The sequence below is a fragment of the Dipodomys merriami genome, unplaced genomic scaffold, assembly GCF_024711535.1.
Source record: "Dipodomys merriami isolate MVZ:Mamm:240054 unplaced genomic scaffold, mDipMer1.0.p SCAF_2, whole genome shotgun sequence".
In the NCBI taxonomy this organism is placed as follows: Eukaryota; Metazoa; Chordata; class Mammalia; order Rodentia; family Heteromyidae; genus Dipodomys; species Dipodomys merriami.
The window spans coordinates 12478040-12493799 of NW_027203381.1; positions in this window are offsets into that span (position 1 = coordinate 12478040).

A 15760-nucleotide genomic window follows, 5' to 3' on the forward strand; every position below is an offset into this window, starting at 1 on the left:
GGACCCGGGGCGGGGCCGCGCCGGACGGGCGCCGCGAGTGGCCAATCGCCAGCCGAGCCTTCCCAGGAGGGTGGGCCTTCATAATGTAGCTACCAATGGAGACGGAGGGGGTGTGGCCGCGCGTTTCAGGTTTGGCTGACGGCTCGGTGCCTTTTTTTCCTCCTTTGCTACAGGAATCAAACGTCAAGGAGAGGGAGGGAAGAGAAGGGGGGTGCTGGGGAGAGAGATTAGAGTGCGAGCGAGGAAGGATTAGGTGAAAGATGCTGTGTTTCTGGGCAGCTGCGATCTGGGGAAAGGGGCGATGCTCCGATCTCCTTCGCCTCCCCTCAAAGCTTTTCTTTAGCCTGCTGAGCCTGGAGGAGAGGACACCGCTCGCTGGCTCGTGCTGGTGTGAAAACAAACGCGCGTCTCCTAGCAAGCTACTTCCTCAGAGTCCCCCGGGCGGGAGCCGCGAGTTTTGCTTTTAAAATGCAGGCGCTAATGTATTCTAATGCATGGTAAATTCCCGAGACTGGGGCGTGCGTAATCTACCCGGGCCAAAGCAACTCCATCGCCCGCGAGCTGCGGCCGCGCGCCCAGGGCCCACGGGTGGCGCGGGCAGCCGTAATGCATGCAAAGTTAACACAATAATATCGTTTAATTACTTGGCAAGCTCGTAAATCTCCCCGTTGTGAGGCTTCCGAAGGGCTCTGTGAGATTGCAAAACAAAACTAGAATTCCGGGAGCGGCGATTTCAAGGTGATCCAATCCTTGCTCTCTCCTATAGCGATTGGAAAAGAAGGGGGGGGGGAAGCGTTATAGAGCGGGAAGGGTGGGGGGGTCGAAGGTTGCTGCAGATGTCTATAGTGAGCAAAGTTCGGGGGGGTGGGAGGTGTGCACAGGCTAGCCCGGACAATACCAGCGGATTTTTCATTTCAAGCCACACACACACACACACACACACACACACACACACACACACACACACACACACGGGGAGGCACAAGGGGGAGAGGGGTACACAGGCAGACACACAGACACACGGCTTCTCTCAAATCCCTATTGAGGAGCCTCCCTGGTTTCTGCGGTGACTGGGTTATCACCCTGACATCTATCTGCATGAACAAACCCTGTTTCTGAAAAGACCAGAGTGCCCGAAGAAGGCCCGTAGTTATAAAAAGTGATCCTAAAGCAATATGAGGATTTACGTTGTTTGGTAGGGTGGAAAAAGAGCTGGAGGAAAAAAAAAAAAAAGAGGTGGTGATTTCCACGGCCTATGTTGGGGGATGCAGGAAGGGTTTGGAGACAGCCTTCGAAGCCAGCGCTCGGTATTGGGGGGAAAAAAGTAACAGATTCTTTCAAAGCTGGTTATGCTGGGGCTGTGTTTGCCTCCGAAGATTCAAGCTAGCTGAGGTTGCGCAGATGTTGCCTTTGTTTAAAGAGACAGTAATTAAGGACAGGGTGGACATAAGTTTGAGAAGCGTGACCTATTTTCTTTTGATCAGCTGTCAAAAGAAGAGCAGGAGGTCTCCTTAAGACAGCCCCCTCCAGCCACTTCCAGCTGTTAGAGAAAACTTGATAAGAAAACAAGGACAGCCTACCATACTGTAAGTGGCTTCTTAGGGCTGGAGAAAACGTTTAATTCATTTGGAAAACCGTTTCTTAGTTGCAGTGAGTGACCTTTTCTGCAGCCTTCGCTATCTTCTAACCACAGAGATCCTACCACCACCACCCTGTCACATGAATGTATAGTGACGTTATTCATGGATCAGCTTTATTGAGCTCTGGCCAATACGTGGCCAATTATTCTTTCAAATAGCACATTCGGTGGTATCGAAGCCTGGGTGGACAAAAAAAAAATTCTCTGGCATATCCCCTGCTCTGCCAGACATAGTTTTCTGGCTGTTCACATCTTTAATGTGTTAACAAGAGACAGGTAAAAGAACCCAATTTTCTGTTGTTCTGTTTTCCTCTTTCCCTGACTCTTTCTACTGTATTTCCTTCCACTTCCTGCATTATCCATGGTATAATTGTAAACCAGCTAATGTTTGAAAGTTGCTCGACAGTAATGTGCTATCCCCCCCACCCCACAAAGAGCAGGATTGGGAAGGGGGCATCGCTTCACTCTACCTTAACGCTTAAAGGTAAGCCTCTACTGCCTTGGCTGCAAGCTCAAGGAATGCCCAGGGACTTGCAGGTTGGTGTTGGCTCCTTACAAAAAACCTACGTATATAAATCGCCATTTAAATAAATTTTCTAAATGATGAACTCATTTAGCAGTCCACGAAGATAAATCTGCTCCTGGAAATTGCATTTCAGTGTGCTTAGGAGCAGAAAGGTGAGTTGCATTTTCTCGCAGCTTCCTTTCTTCCTTTCTCCCTCCCTCCTGTGTCTCTCCCTTCCTCGCTCTGTCCTCCCCCTCCTACTCTCGATCAATATCGGCGATCTCAGGGAAATCATGAAATCGTATTGGCTTCTTTGTATATAATTTCATTGGGTTACATTAAAGCACATTTTTCACCTTGTTTTTCTAATGGTGGTTTGAGATTTCATGTTTCAAGCCAAGCCCATTTAAAAGGAAAAATGAAAGTACTTGTTTAGTCAGAACCCTAATTTTAACTAACTTAGGTTTGAATGCCCTTTCCCCTTTCTTTTTTAAAAGGAGCAAGTATTCATTTTCTACCTCAAGATAATCATCAGATGACCCATGCAAATAGGATTTTCAGCTACCTTTTAATAAAGCTTTTTTATATGTTTATTTACACCACCAAAAGGGTGAGTTGCTTTCTAATTGTCCCTTGGTTGGCATCTGTACTGTAGCCATCACAAGTTCTGTAGTCAAGTTCTGTGGCTCAGAATGCTGTGTTTTAAGTTGAAATTACCCATGCCTCTCTCCCCTCCCACCTAGAGCATTTGATTCACAAATAGACTATAGAAATGTGGCATCACAGCAGTTAGTTCATGACTATTAGAATCTGGACAGTTGCACCAGGAATAGCATCAAGACCAGGAAACCCGTATCGGCACAGCACATCTGTAGATCATACATTCTTAAGACAAAAAACTTAAATGAATCCAAAGAAGCATGTAAAGGAAGTTTGAATAAGCTATTGCATTGTAAAAAAAAAAAAGGAAGAAATATATCTAAGCTTAACTTAGCAATTGCAGGAAAAGATGGGAAATACTGTCAGAGTTTTTCATATGTATTTTTTCACATTTGAAGAATTATTGTTAGAGAGAAACATTCTATTAAAACTGAAACTCTATACATTATTCATGGGAGGGAAAAGACCACAAGTAAACAAAATCTGGATAAGAGGCCAACACCTTTGTTATTAACTAAACAACAGTAATTATAGCCCAAATCTAGGGAAGAGGTGGGCTGTTCATTTTTTACCTAAATGTTCAAAGTCTCTTTGGGTTTTGTGTTGACCAGAACACATTTGTGCTGCAGCTAGGTTTACTAGACTAGAGCAATAAAAAAAAAAAAGAAGACATAATGGTGGGTTGATTTGGAGTATTTTATTTTTGTCCTTTCCCAAACCATCTGGCGTGTGAGTGTTGGGGTATTGATCAGGATCTGTGAGCTGCAGACCCCATGCCAATCCATAGCGTTTCTGGCAATCAGTGTCGCCCATGAATTGCAGCTGTCTGTGTAGCTAGCTCCTGGACAGAAATCTTCAAAAAAAAAAAAGTCCCCCCCCCCTTATCAAACACATCATCTGTTTCAGGGTAAGTCAATATCATTTCTTTGTCATTCTGAGAGCAAGGATTATGCAGGAGAGAAAGTTTTTGTTGTTTGTGTAGCTGCTGCTGCGCCAGCTCACCCCCCTTTTCCCCTCTCTCTCCCTTCCTTTCTCCCTCTCCCTCCCCCCTCTTTAAAGGAAGGAGAGCAATTTTCTAGCCATTGAATGGTAATGGTTTCCCAGAAAGGCCTCAAGCATTTGTAAGTATTGGACAACAAATGCTGTTTCAATATTGTGGGGGAATTTTAAGAAGAGAAAGAAATTCTTATGTTGCTATCCACAAATAATGTAATGGTAATAGAGGGTTTCTTTTCACAATGGAGAATTTTCTTCTTCCCCTCTCTTTTCTTTTTTTCTCTCCGAGTCCTGGTAATGAAGACCCCACAGGTCTCTGCGATTACACGTGCTGTTGGATAGTGGGTGTTTGTGAGGGTAAAAGAGCCTTCAGCATTGTGGCTCTGATATCTCCATTAGAGTCAGTTTTCTTCCGTCTGAAAGCTCAGGTTGGTTGAACATAGGAAGAAGAAAACTAAAGTCCAAATTCAACTCGCCTAACGAACTCCTTTCTTGCTCTCATCCCAGAGATACAGTGACACGGTTCGCATTTTCAGTGGGATGTAGGAAGTTTTTGGTTTTGTTTTAAAATAAAGTTTTCTCGATGGCGAGGCTATACCTCCCCTCCCTCCCCCATCTCTGTCCGCCTTCGAGACTGCCCAGTTCAAACTCCAAATGCCAGGGGTCAGCCCAGTTTCCAAAGGAACTCCCCCCCCCCCCATTTCAATTTGCAAAAGCTACTCGGCACTGGGGTGGAGAGAGTGGGATTTGTGGAGTCTTTTCCTGTGCCTCCTCTATTCTCTTCCGCCTGGAAAGGTTCTGTCCGAAACTCGACAGAGCAAAAGACATTCCCCCCTGCAGTCTGGACTCGGGGAGTGGGTGGGCAAAGAGGGGTAGTAGTAGCCCTTACCCCACAGGCCGGCCTTCACCTGCTCCAGAGGCGGTCAGTCTGTGCAAGCAGCCGCAGCTAGAACTTGGAGCTCAGCTTCGCGGAGCAATTAGCGTGCCCACCTGCTAGTTTTAAAAGAAAGTCAGGGTCTGGGGGTAGCCAGCCCCGACCCTCCTTCTCTATTCCCATAGGGGACTGCAGAAGTTTGCAGTCTATCTTCTCCCCTGCCCAGCACACATCCGTTTCTTTGCCCCCCCCTTTGCTTGGGGGAGTTTGGGTGGGAGAGGGTGCCCGAACCTCTGATCCTCCGGACAGACCTTAGCTCTTCCTAAGACTGAAAAGTAGGCACTGCGGATCCTTTCAGAGCATTTTCCTTCTCCAGAATTCTGGTCAAAAGATTCCCCCTACCCCGGTGCGCCCCTCAATTCTCTTTCTATCTTACCCCCCTCCCCCAGGACTGCTAACACTGTGGAAGCGGGTTGGTTGGGAAAAAATATTTTTTCCCCTTTTAGGAGAAAACATAATTTAGAAAACTAAACGGGTGATGTTAAGGATTCGAACCTGAATACTCTTGGGGGGGCTGATGGGGAACATTTCCTTACAACCGATACTTTTCTCTAAAAGAACGTTGCACTTTTAAATAAGCAACTTGTTAGCCCAAGAAGGAAGAAGAGTTTTCTCCCACGACTTTCAGTTCCCTTTGCACGCTTTTATCCCTTCTCAAAGTCTCCTAACTTTGATTAAGATGGAATCTTACGTTGGTGTTGCGGTTTCTCTTCAAGGGGTTTCCAAGAGTACAACTGAAGTCTGTTTAAAATAAAGTTTTCCTCTCTTCCAGTTGTTACCTCACAAAAGAACTGGCGTGAGGTCCCTTTGTTCCGGTCAAGTTGTGCGTGAAATCTTTTTGTTGTCCTTTCCAAAGGAAGGCAAAATTTGCTGTTGATTATGAAAAGGACAAATTTAACTCTCTGAAAGTGGAGCTGTTTTGAAGTTTTCCTGAGACACTAAGCACAGGCGTGGCATAGAAAATATATTGCCCGCAAAAGAAGATCATTTATTTGTTCTGGAAGTAATTTTGTAAGGATTCAACGTTGTTTAGGCATCACTTCGAATATGTCTCGTAAAGAATCTAGGGGAGTTAAAAATCTTGGTGTAAAATTTCCATTTATCTAGCTCACACGAAAAAGAAAACCATTTTAAACTACAGAGTATTTTTAAAAAAAGGAGTTGGCCAGATTTTAAACTTAAGAAACATCATTTTCGATGTACAAGATAATACTTCTCGTTGAAAACTAACAAAATCAACCGAGGGATTTAAAGTATTGATGAGAACCAGGTCAGGTTTTCTCTCCCCCCCGACCCCCTTCAATCGCATCATTTTTAGATTTTTCAAATATGAGCTCTCAAGGAAATTAAAGCACCGAGTGGGTGTGACTTGATCCTTCGGGGGTGAACGCGATCGAATGTCACAGAACGTGTTGGGATTCTTTCAGGAGCTTTTTCTTACTGGGACAATCCGCTTCGAGGTCACTTTAGGAGTTGTTTGGCTCGCAGAGACGTAGGGGAAGGGAGCCGGGCCGGGGGCATCGGGAGGTGATGCTCGCCGTGGAGTGGGTGGGTGGGATGTGGCCCACGGCGAGCCCAGCTCCGGACAGAGCCGGGCACCCTGGGTGGGGCTCCCTGGAAGGAAGCAGAGCTCGGAGGGCGTCGGGTCCCCGGGTCGGGAGAGCGCTGCTCGGGCCGTGCGGACGCCCGGGTCGGGGGAGACCTGTTGGCGAGGAAGGCGGCGGCGCTGTCGCGGGCCGCTGCGGCGCGGGGCGTCGAGGCCGCGGGCGAGCGCGGGCCGCGGCGGCGCCGAGGTTCCGGCGGCAACCCCGGCCTAGCAGGGCCCCGGCCCCCGCGGCCTCGAGGTTCGTGCGGAGAGGCTTCCCGGGAGGAGGGCGGCGCGGCCGCGCGGCTGGGCTCGGAGGCGGAGGGAGCCGGCCAGGATTGATGTCTAAATCAATGCGGTTTCCAGGCGCTTCTCCCGGCTCCTCTCCCCCTCTCGCTCCCAAGAAGATCGCCTGGCTCGCCCTTCGCCAAGTCCGCCGAAGGACGGGGTCCGCCCGCGTCGACGCCCCTCGCGCCCTCCGGGCCGGGCCCTGGGTGCGGTGGATGCCGTCTTCCACGCGCGCCCGAATCGCCCCGTCCCGCGTCCTCCCAGCACCCGGGCCGGCGCTTCCAGCCCGGGCGCCAAGCGAGACCTGACCCCACCCCACCTTCCTAGCGCCCCATGGTCCCCCACCCCCCATTTCGATGGGATCTGGGACTGGGGGGGGCCTAGCCTCCGCAGGCCTGGCTGCCTCTGATTTAATTATTCACTGATGAATTAGACAGCTGCAATTGTCGTGAAAAATCAGCGGCCGCTATTGATTCCAGGATGGAGTGGGGGGTGGGGAGGCCACGGGGGGGGGCGGGGATGGCAGGAGAGCCCGCCGGGGGGTCCTGGGTGCCCTGCCCAGGCGACCCCCGCCTCCCTAAGCTGGGTGCCACCCACACCCAGCTTTCGGGGCCAGGACGCCCCTCTAAGCTCCAGCCCTCCCCCGCCCCTCCGGGACGCCTGCACCCCCAGCCGGCACTCAAAGGCCTCGCTGCTCCCCTGTGGCCTGCGCCCCTGGATGGAAGGCGGCCCACCACCGTGGGCAGGGAGTGGGGCAGCGAGGCCTACCTCCGCCCCGACTGCAGCCAGCCGCCCCCTTTTGTCCCCCCACCCCATTTTCCGTGGGGGTGTTTCTTCTGGCTCGCAGGGCGGGAGAACGTGCCACCCAGCACAAGTCCGGGTGTCTGGGCCCCCCCCCCCCCGCACCCCGCCTCCAGGGCAGTGGGTGGCCTGTTTCTGCCCTCAGTAATCTTTTTGTTCTGAGGAGAGACAATGTCCACGTGTCCTCACCACCACCAGGACACAGTTGCGTGGGGAAAACACACCAAGGGATCCATCAGGGGTAAGAGCTGAGGACGGGACGAGCCTTTTCGGTTTTGTGTTGTGTGTGTATCTGAAGCCAGTGCTTTCACGATAGGACTTCTTCGTGGGTGGACTTGGAGCCAGGTGGTGTGTGTGTGTGTGTGTGTGTGTGTGTGTGTGTGTGTGTGTGTGTGTGTGTGTGTGTGTGTGTGTGTGTGTTAAAATTACAATTTGGAATGACTCCTTCAACTACGTTTTATGGGAATCACAGATCATGCAGGAAAAAATTAATATCTAGGCTGTGTAAAGCAAAAACATTCGCGATTTCAGGAGTCAGACCCCCATTGCTTCATACTTTTCTCCTACCACTACTCCCGAGTACTAACTCTCTTCTCACACACTATTTAATTCAGACTTTATTCTGGAAAGAGTTGAGCATCGGCTCCCTGAAGATCAGATATGGAGAAGTAGAAAAAAAAAAGGGACTTCACACTAAATCGCCTGTCGCATAATCCATGGGGCTGAGGGAACATAGGTCACTGAGCACAGAATGGCCTTGCATGTTTACTGAGATGCTTCCATTGATTTTGTAACCGTTTTCCAGTTTGGAGGAACCTGGTTTCGAAGCTTTGTGTCGACACACACCAAACAGGATGCACATTGTCAAATCCTTTACCTTGTCAACATAAATTGCTAACAAGAGAATGGAATTCTTTAGGGAAATTCTTTAGACAGCAAATGGTAAAACACCAACTATAATTATACATGGGTGACGTCTGTAAAATTTCCCTGTTTATTTTTTTTTGGGGGGGGGGTGCCTAGGGAAGGGACGAGTCATAACTGACTTTAACTTCTTGTAGAGGTGTGCTTCCTGTAAAGGCAATTTTAAGGATTAACTGACCCAACTTTTACCTAGTTTAATCAGGCTATATGATCAAAGGAAAAAATTTTGTTGGAAATGAGTTGGAAAGGACATAATTATTTATTTATTTTCTTTGCAAGAAGCTGTTCTCCCAGTGCCTGAACTATTTCTAACCCCAGGGCACCTGGTTTTATGATGTCAGGTCATGTTTAAACTTTCAGTTATGGTTTCGATATAAACTCTTCTTTTGGGGTTGGAGATTGAAACCCAGATCTTTACCGTGGTTACTATGGAGATTACCCCCCCCCATCAGACCTCTTCTTTAAAGCTATTTGCATATATAATTTCCTTTGGTTTGCATACATACTTTCCTTTGAAAGTTTTCCAAATTTCCTTGCATGGTCTGCACTTTTCAACTCCAACTCCTCAGCAGCTTGTTTCAGTTGTTTTTGTTGTTGTTCTTTTGTCTTTTGTCTTTTTTTTTTTTTTTTAAAGATTCTTTCCCTATCACTTAGGGTATAGCATCCTCAGTGGAAACTAACACAAAGAGATCTCAAAGCATTTTTGGGAAAATGATGTGTAAGCTTAGTTTTGATGAAAAAAAAAGTTTTATTTAAGTCTTGCATCAGATTTCCCCCCCCCCCTTATTAGATACTATAAAGTAACTGGAATATAAATGTGTCAATGACCGGTTGCAGACAATAGAACATAACAGAATGGAAACTGTAAGGTTTTATAACAAAATTGTAATGGTGTTTCTATTTATTAGTTTTTTTTTTTTCACTTAAGAGGTATTTGAGTATCTATTATGTCCCTAGGAGGATTTTTTTTTTTTTTGCAAGCAAGAGAAGCTGCTGCCTTAGATTAATTTAAGATTGAAAAATAACTTCTGTGGAATAAACCAGACAAGAAGCAAGAGCCAGGAGAGAACAAAGCATGGAAGAGAGTCAAGTTCATGCTGTTGCACAGACTGGCTAGGAGCCGTTCCTGACAATGTGTCTCCATTACTGCTGCCCTGACCCTGTGGTGATCCAGAATTTCTATGCCATGCCAGTGTTTTGTGTTATGGCCTTCCCTAGTATGTATAACAGGGTCCTAGTCACCAGGGAATGATAAAGAGGGCATTATATTCCTTATGGGCTGAACATGGTATAGAGTCACCTCAGAATGGAAGGGGTGTTTGAATAGTGAGCACCAAATCAACAACAAAACAAACTAAAAAAAAATCAGAAACACAGTACCCCTATAAGTGCTGGGATGATACAGGGAATGAATGACCATCCCTGTTCCCAAGGACATTTCCTTTTTTTAAAAACTAAGTTTATGATGCTAATAATTCTTTTTTCATATAAAGTGAATAGTAATAAAAACAAAATGCTTTGCTTCTGTTTCAGAGCCAAGGGCTCTGCTTCTCTCCTTTTCCTTCGCTTCTTGTTTGGTAGAGTGGGCTATTGGTAAAGGGAAGTTAACATTTACTGATTGAGGAGGGCCTGCATGGAGCCCACCATTTTTAATGTCAAGAGCAAGACAGACAGGGGCCTGCATTCCAGTTTGATGCTGTTGGTGCCTAGTTGGGTGATGGGGGACTTTTGTTTCACCAGGAGATGCTCTTCAAGGTCTCTGCACATTTATTTAATGCCTGATTGCAGTAGATTGCCCTTTTAAAAATCAAAACGGTATTTCATGATAACCAGGAAAATTCCTGGGGGCTCTTTACATATTTGAAATCTGAATTCAAGTAGTTTGGAAGCCTCTAGCCTTAAAAGTGATTTTCTTGATGAATATCTACTTTAACCCTTGACTTCAAATCTTGACACGTCTTCAGAGTTCCGTTTTTTAAAATGAGTCTTGTTTCTGATTAGAGGAATGATTCACCTCTATGAATGGGTTTGTTGCTTTCCATTTCCATGATGACTCTGGGGCTTCCATCTATAGCCAGAGAAAGCAGAAGGGAGAAAGATGAGGGAAACCAGAAACTGCCAGAATCGAAACTGATCAGTGAGAGCAGAACTGTGTCATTTCTTGTAACTTTAACAGATTTTGAGAGGATTTTCCTTCTGCAGAGGATTTTAGTCACATGTGAAAAAAATTACTTGACAGGGTTAAAACCCTTACTTAAACCCATTTCTTCACTCTGGCACTATGGTAATATTGACTAGAATGTCAAAGTATCCTGACACAGAAAGATGTGAGGGCAGTTTCAAGGGTCATGTTTAACAATAGATTTGTTACCCAACATAAGCAAACAGCAGCAACCCTGAATATTTTGCATTCTAGTGCTCTAAAAAATGAGTTTAAATCAAATGAATGCATATTAAATACTTCTTACAAAGCAAGAGTTGTTTTCCTTGTCAATGAGTCCTCAATATAAATTGTTTTCAAAGTGAATATTCCAGCCATATAACAAACAATTATTTAAAGATATCCTTAAAATGCTCGTTTTTGTGTTTTGTGTTTGCTTACCATGGTGGACGATGGCTGGAGTAACTTGTACCCATTGATGCTGACAATGGAGTTAATTTGAAAGGGGCTAAGATTTTTCCTTGGCTTATTCCACCCTTCTCTAAGCCACAACAAATCCTACTCATCCTCTAATACTGCCTTTGTAAACTTCTGATGGAGATCCATAATGGGAGATGGATTTTATGCTACCATTCCAGTTCATATGTATTTGTTCATTTTAGAAAGGAAAGACATTTTTATTTTTCAGTGGCAAGTAAAAAATATGTGATTGTAATTCACAACATATTGTTTTGAACGATATGTTGTAGTCAGGCAAAATGGAGCTAATGAGCATACATACTGGACCACTTTGAATGGGTGTGCGTGTATATATGTAAGGACATGTCAAAATCTTAGCCTGCCTCTGTTTTCAAGTACACAATATGTTGTTTCAATGATACTTACTGTAGTACAATCCACATCTTCAATTCTTTCCTCCTCTCTAACTGAAATTTTGTAGTCTCTGACCAGTATCTCCCCACCAGTTCCCCACCCTCCACCTTTCAGTTTTTGACAATTGTTTTATTCTCTGCTCTATGGGTTTGGCCTTTTTAGATTCTACATATAAGTGAGATCATGAAGAATTTGTCTTTTTTATGCTTACCTTACTTCTTTTTTAACATAATATCCTCTAGATCAATTCATGTAAAATATGACACATTTTCTCCTTGGTTTTTTTTTTTTTTTTTTTTAAGGCTAAGCAGCATTCCATATGTATTTCTGTCACGTGTTCTTTATCTACTCATCTACTGGTAGGCAGTGACATTGATTCCATATCTTGGCTATTGTTAAGAATATGGTAATAAAGCCAAAGCAGCTATGGCTCATGCTTGTAACTCTAGCTTGTAACTCTACTCAGGTGGCTGAGAGCTGAGGATCAAGGTTCACATGGACAGTCTGTGAGACTCTTATCTCCAAGTAACCACCAAAAAGTTGGAAGTGGAGATGTGGCTCAAGTGGGAGAGATCTAGTCTTGAACAAAAAGCTCAGAGACTGCACCCAGACCCTGAATTCAAGCCCCAGGACCAGCACACACACACACACACACACACACACACACACACACACACACACACACACACTAATGCTGCAGTGAACGTGTGAGGGCAGATATCTCTTTGAAATATTTATTTCATTTTCTTTGGATATATATTAATAAATTGATTACTGGGTCATGTGGTAGTTTTGTTTGTATTTTTTTGTCTTTTTTTTGAAGGAAAGGCATCTTTTAATGATTTATGGTAGCCAAACTTGTGTTTGAAATTGAGCACTAAAGTATAGAGCTTTTTGTGATGATCCGGGATGTATGCTTTTCTTTCATTTCATTTCTTTCTTTCTTTTAAAATTTCTTGGTGGTATATCAGTTTGAATTCAGGTCTTTGTGCTCTCCTGGCTTCCTAGCTCAGTTGGTGCTCTACCACTTGGTCACACCTCCAGCCCTGCTTTATGGTGGGACTAGAAGTGTTTGAATTTTTGACTTTTGGAATATTTGCATCTACATAATAAAACCTTCTGGGGATGAGACCCAAATCTAAACATAAAATCCATTTATGTTTCATGTTTCCATAGTCTGAAGGTAAGTTATATACTATTTACAATTCATTTGTGATCAGTCACAGGAAGCCAGGTGGAATTTTCCACTCAGGACATCACGTTGTTCAAAAAGTGTTATATTTTCAGATTAGGAATGTTCAACCTATATAAATACAAAATGTCTCAAGAATAGTATGCTGTATTAAAAAGATAAAAGAATGTGCAGCCTACCAGGGAGGTGAAAGGTTCTCTGTATTCTGGGGTGGATATTTATCCAATTCTAGGCATTTTAATTTTAATATGAGCATTGATAGGAACTCGGCATAGGCCATCAAGATATGAGGAAATAAGAAGTCATGTTTTATGTGGAAGAGCTAGAGTTGAGCCTGAAGAAGGGGACACTATGAGGTACCTGTCTGCCACTTCAAATATTTGTTTCCCTGTCACATGGTGGAGTGGGGGGGGAGTTGGGGGTTCCAGGAGTTTGCTCTGATTCTAGGTCAGAGTTAGGACCAAAGGGTAAAAGTGACAGAGGGGCTGCTTTGATTCCAGGTATTAAAGTTGTCCAAGAGTCCAGCAGGTTGCCATATGAAGGAAGAAACTCTTTACCCATAAACAATATTTAGCTAAGGCTAGTGATTACCTGGCTAGGATGTTATTTGCAGGTGATAGGTTAATATGGCCACAGGTTACAATAGCAGATCTCTCTGATTGAACTCCTCGATTTGCTGAATTGAATAGAAAAAAAAAAAGAAATTGTGAAAGTGATTTATATTATTTGAAGAGAGAGATTAAAATTAACTATCAACCTGGTTTAAAAAAAGCCATATGGCTTTTTATGATCTTCCATCAGAAGTCACAGTGTCACTTCTGTGATACCCAATGTCTAGAATTATTTCAGTTCCATCCAGATTCAAGGAAGGAAAGACATTGAAGCATGAAAGTATTTGAGAGTGTGATTTTAATTAATCATACCATTTATTAAGAACAATAGAACAGGGGCTGGGAAGGTGGCTCAGTGGTAGAGCGCTTGCCTTGCATGCATGAGGCCCTGGGTTCGATTCTTCAACACCACATAAGCAAAAAGAAAAAAGCCGGAAGTGGGGCTGTGGTTCCAGTGGTAGAGCGCTAGCCTTGAGCTGAAGAGCTGAGGGACAGTGTCCAGGCCCAGAGTTCAGGCCCCACAACTGGACCACCCCCCCCCAAAAAAAGAACAGTAGAACAGGTCAGGAAGATGGGAAGAAAAACAAACCAGGAGACAGGAGAGATCAAGTGTTCATCTGTGTTGAGAATAAGTGAGTATTAGTCATACAAGAAGAGAAATTGGACAGATAATTGGAAAAGCCCCAGTGACTATTTTATTTTCCCACCAGCAATGCTTGAGTGATTTAGTTTCTTCCCCCCCCTTTTTTTTTAACCAGCCTATTGGTAATGTTTTTATTTAGTGTAATATTTGTAAAATTTGTAATTTGTATACAATTTGTAAAATTTGTAATATTTGTGTAGTAATAGCTGACTATAGTTTTAAGTAAGTTTCCCTCATCTAGTAATATAGCACATCTTATTTATTTATTTATTCTTGTTTATTTGTTTTGTTTTGCCAGCCGCGGGGCTTGAACTCAAGGTCTGGGCACTGTCCCTGAACTTCTTTTGCTCAAGGCTAGCACTCTACCTCTTGAGCCATAGTGCCACTTCTGACCTTTTCTGAGTGGCTTATTGGAGACAAGAGTCTCAGGGACTTTCCTGCCCCAGCTGGCTTTGAACCACGAACCTCAGATCTCACCTACTGAGTAGGTGTGAGCCATGGGCTCCGGGCAATATATCTTTTTATAAACTATACTGTTTGTGTAAATGGTTCAATGAAATGTCTATTTGTGTATTTTTGCACATTTTCTAACTGTGGTTTTGAATTTTTTTTACTATTGAATTTTGAGAGTCCTTTTTATGTTCTAGGTAGCAGTGTGTCAGATATGTTATTTGCAAATATTTTTACCTAGATTATCTATTCAGCTTCTAAATAACATCTGTCACAAAAGAAACATTAATTTTAATGCAGTTCAACTTATTAATTTTTTTATTTTATGGCCCATGGCTTGAGTTTGAAAGCTAAGAACTTTGCCTAACCCTAAATCCTGAAGATGGTCTCATGTTTTTTTTCATCATTTTATTTGACATTTGATATTTAAATATACAATCAATTTCAAGTTAAGTTTTGCATAAGATATGAGAGATACAGCCAGGTTTCTTTATTTTATTTTGTCTATACAGATAATCAAGCACTTCAGCTTCATTCAGTGAAAAGGCTGTCTTTCTTCTGATGACTTGTGTTTGCACCTTTCTAAAAAAAAATTAGTTGGGCATGAAAATAAGCATTCTCTATTGATGGTTTTTTAATTCAATTAATCTATGTGTCTTTTCTCCAGTAACATGCAGTCTTGATTACTGTAGCTCTGTAGAGGCCTTGAAATCAGGCAGACTAATTCCTTCTATCTTGTTCTTTCCTTTAAAAATTGTTTTAGCTATTTTATTTCCTTTAACTTTTCACTTCGATTTTAGGATAATCATGTCTTACTAAAGGTCTTGCTGGGCTATTGATAGTAATTGTGTTAAACCTGCATGAACCAATAATAACAAATAAAATAATTGACATTTTTACTATGTCAAGTCCTTCAATGCATAGACATAATATGATTTTTAAAAGAAAATTTCTCTCATTCATATTGTTTAGTTTTCAGTGTGTAATTCTTATATTTTCCCTAAATATTTCATTTGGGGATTATAAGAATAATAGATTATATCATATTTTAAATCTACATATTCATTGTTGTGTATAGAAATGTAACTTATTTTTGTTTATCTTATCTTTTGCAACTAGCTAAACTGAATTATTCTATTTTTATGGGTTTATTCAGATTTTTCTATGTGAATATTCATGTCATCTGCTAATAAGGACAGTTGTATTTCTTCTTTTTTGATCAGTGTAAATTTCTTTTTCTTGCCTTATTTTACACATGCTACAGCTTTTAGTACTGTGTTGAGTAAGTTAGTGAGAACAGGCATCCTTGTCTTGCTCATAGGCTTAGTGGGGAATGTATTCAGTTTTTTATTATTTAATATAATGTAAGGTTTTCGTGGCTGCTTTAAAAAAAATCAAATTGAGAAAGTTTTCTTGTATTCCTATTTATAAAAGTTTTATGAATGGTCATTGTTAAAAGTTTTATGCATTGATTGATATGATTGTATAAATTTCTTCT